Genomic DNA, 4,218 nt, shown 5'->3' with positions numbered 1-4,218 from the left:
GGAGTTACAGATGGTTGTTAGCATCCATGTGGGTGCTGGAATTGAACCCAGGTATGCTGCAAGAGCAGCCCATGCTCTTAACTGCTGAGCCAACTTCTGAAATCAGCATTTTAATTAACGTACCTGTTTCCAAATATTACAGTTAAATCCAGGTTGTCAAAACATTTTACAACTGATCCTTATCCCCTTCCCTCAACATTTTTAGATTCCATGTATGCATGTGATCATATTAATTACAAAATAGTTAATATTGTGGGATAATGACTTTTTTTTTCTTTTGTGACATACTTCTTTTGCTCATCCTGTATTTAGGGAGACATTCCTCATAAGGCAATTATCCTTGATTTACTTAACTTCACTCTTCTATATTATATTGTTTATATAAATGTCATTTTTTTCTAAACTATTCTCTAACCACATTTATCTTGTTTAAAAGTTTTAAGCACATAGGAATGTATTTGATTAGAAAATCTATGGGTGTGTGTTCTTAGATACATATATGTAGATTTATCAAAGGGCATCTGTGACGATCTCTTAGTTGTCAACATAACTATATCTGGAATTAACTAAAATGTGAGGGAGTTCCTTAATTAGATTATTTGAAGCTGGAAGACCCATATAAAAAGACATGGCACCTGGCATGGTGGCACACACCTTTAATCCCAGCACTCAGGAGGCAGAGGCAGGGGGATCTCTGTGAGTTCAAGGCCAGCCTGGTTTACATAGTGAGTTCCAGGACAGCTGGGGCTACAGGAAAACCCTGTCTCAAAAAGACCCAAGGAAAAAAAAAAAAAAAGGACATGGCAGAAGGGATTTTTTTGTTTTTGTTTTTTTGTTTTTGGTCTTTTTGAGATAAGGATTCCTGTAGCCCCTGTAGTCCTGGATCTCACTGTGTAGACAAGGCTGGCCTCAGTTTCACAGAGATCATCTGTCTCTACCTCCCCAGTGCTGGGATTAAATGTGTGACACCGCATGAGACCAAGCTTCTACTTTCTGCCTGTTGCCTTCTCTCTCACAGGCCGGTTTATCTGACATCTTTCTGTGGCATTCATTTGCTGATATTAGAAAGAACGTTCTCAGATTCCAATGTAGACTGAAGACCAACAGATTACCAGAAATCTTCAAGACCTTCAGCATTACATTAGGACTGCTGGGACATCCATTTTCATGGACTGAGAACTGCTGAATCCTCAGACTTTTCAGTGTGACCCAGGCATCGTTAAAATACTCAGACTGTATCCTATAAGCCAATCCCCATAATATATACAGTGATAACAATGGTTGTCTCGAGATGAATTTGAGAATGATGGTGCTGTTTGTAAATATTTAGTCGTTCTAAAAACCACTGTATGCTTATATAACTGAAATATATTCAACAGTATACACACAGATGACAGCTCTGTATAGATAGGACCCTGTTCTACTTCAGGAGGTATGTAAATTACTACCCGAGAGTGGATCACAGGATCAGGAAGCTGCAGCCTTCAGACTCAATGACACACTGCCATCTCTTGTACAATTAAAGAATGCATTTTATGGTTACCTTTAAATGATTGAAAAAAATCAATAGAATAATATTCTATGGCACATAAAATAATGTGAAATGAAATGTATCTATGAATTAGATTGTATTATACCACATCGGTTTGCTTGCATAGTACCTATGGCTATTTTGAAGGCGTAGCATTAGTTAGTAATTGTTTAAGAGGCTAATATAAAGTTCACAAAGCATCACATATCACCATTTTTAGAAACAAAGAGTGCTGATCTCTGTTGATGGACACAGAATATAGTGATGCTGTAACTAGTTTTTTAATCACTTCAAAAAATTATTAAATCACCCACTTATGGCTTGATGGCAATTATACACATCTTCTTCACATCATTATTTTTTTCAGATTTTCTTGTAACTTAATATTCTTTTCCAATTATAGATTCTTGAAAATTTTCTATCTGATAAATTACTAGGTAACTGTATTGGTCACATTAGTTAATAACTTTTGTTACAGATATAGTCATAAAATCTTAGGAAAAATATTCTCTCCAGGAAATAGTTACTTAGAAGTAAAATAAGACACAGAATCACAAAAAAATGAAATGTAATAAAGTGAAATTTGGATAAAAATGACATAGATGTAGGGGCATAGGAACACCAATTTGTCAAATAATAATTTGGATAAAAGGAATATAGATATATTTGTGAATTCCAGGTTATTTTAAATGTTTTCCTTTGGTTTGTATGTAACCAGGCCTTTTGTAACCTTTTTGTTCTAATATCAGGATGAATTTGCATATATAGACTTCCTTTATTATTTAGACTATAATTTATTTGAAAGTAATAACTATTATAGACATCTTTAATTTTCTTCGCTGTCCAGCTGGGTGTCCTTATAAGTTATTATTCCTGTGATGAAGTGGCTTAACTAGTTCAGTGATTTAAAAAAATCTTTATAATTCATGAACATATAGGAAAGCAGGTTTGACTATAAAAATCATTACACTATTAAACTTCAGAAGACAGGGACACATTTCTTTGAGAACTTATTGGATAAAATAAAGAATGTGATTATGGGATAAATTGAGGAGAGAAACTAGTGGAAAATCAGTATAAATAATGTGACTAATTTCATTGACATAGTTGATTGAACTAGGCCATTTGAAGAATAAACTAGAAAAGAACCACAACAAGCAGTATCTACTGATGGATGGAAATGCATCCCATTTTGTATTCTTTGTTTTGAGTTCTATTGAAGAAATCATTAAATCAATGTTGTATTTCTTCTAAATTCAAATACTTTTCTCCTATTGTGATCTACCTAAGATACTTTATGTGTTGGAATGGCATGGATGGATGAATCTCAGTATCTCCTTGCAATCGATATACATCATTCCATATTTTAAGAAATAGAAATTTGGGGCTGGAGAGAAGGCTCAGTATTTAAGAGCAATGACTGCTCTTGCAGTGGACCCAAGTTCAGTTCCCAGAACCCACAAAGCCGCTAACAACCGTCTATAACTTCAGCTCCAGGGAATCTGATGACCTATTCTGGCATGGCACTACATTGTTCCACTTATGTACTTGCAGGCAATACACTCATACTTATAAAACAAAAATAATATAATTTTTTTTTAAAGAAATAGAAATTTTACCTTCAACTCAAGAAAGCTGGAAAATAAATTTCCCTTTATTCCTAATCAAAACATGCTTGATAAAATAGGCACAGGAATACTTATCCATTATGCTATTTATAGTTTGAGCACTGTTGTTAAACAGTTTAAGAGGTCCACATTTTATTAATACATTCATAAGATTTACTATTTTCTGAAAAATAAAGAGCTACTTTTAGTTTGCTTTTATAATACATTTTATTCTTTTCACATACAATTTCTTGCTTTGACTTTCTTTTCTCTAGAAAGGATGGAAGGAAGAGTTAGCTGACATAGTAAGAAGAGACAAAGAGCTCTACCCAGGACATCTAAGTTCTAGAGAGTTTATAACTCTAGTGTATTACGGGTCAATAGTGTACACTGTGTGTTGCTAATAGCTATCAGGGATAACAATTTTGCTACTAGCTACCTAATATGTTCTTTATAGGATTAGGAAAAGTTTCATTTAGAGAAATAAAAACAAAATAAATCAAGGATACTTATTATTCCTTTACAATACTTTAAGGATTTGATATCTTAAACATAGCATATTTCATACTTTCATTAACAGGGAAATATTCCTTCTTAGAAATAAACAGCATGGGCTTCTTTGGTAAGATGGGGCCTTGGAACAAAATCACCTCATTTAATATAACTTGCTACTGAACGAATAATTGTGACTTAATGTTGTGATGTAATATTGTTTTTTTTTAACACTTGACACATGGTTTTAATTATTATTATCATCACACATACTATAATAGGCTACATTGAAAGTTACTTAAAAGTTTATCTCATGAATCAGATTTACCTTTTAAAAGAGAATTTAATAAAATAGATCACATTTCACTTCCATAGACAAAGGAGCCCTACATACTTCTGTTACTTAGAAATGGCTTAACTATAAAGAAAATATCAAAAATTGCTGAAGTTAGTAGACATGCAATTTATCAAGGATGATTGGAATTTGGTCTTTCCTGTAATAATACTATACCTACGCACCCTGCTCATCAGGAAAACATTTTAATCTCAATCTGTTACTTTGGCAAGCCAAGAATGCTATTTTTCTTT

Source organism: Nannospalax galili, unplaced genomic scaffold, assembly GCF_000622305.1.
Source record: "Nannospalax galili isolate Female #2095 unplaced genomic scaffold, S.galili_v1.0 scaffold96, whole genome shotgun sequence".
Lineage (NCBI taxonomy): Eukaryota > Metazoa > Chordata > Mammalia > Rodentia > Spalacidae > Nannospalax > Nannospalax galili.
This window is presented reverse-complemented; position numbering follows the sequence as displayed.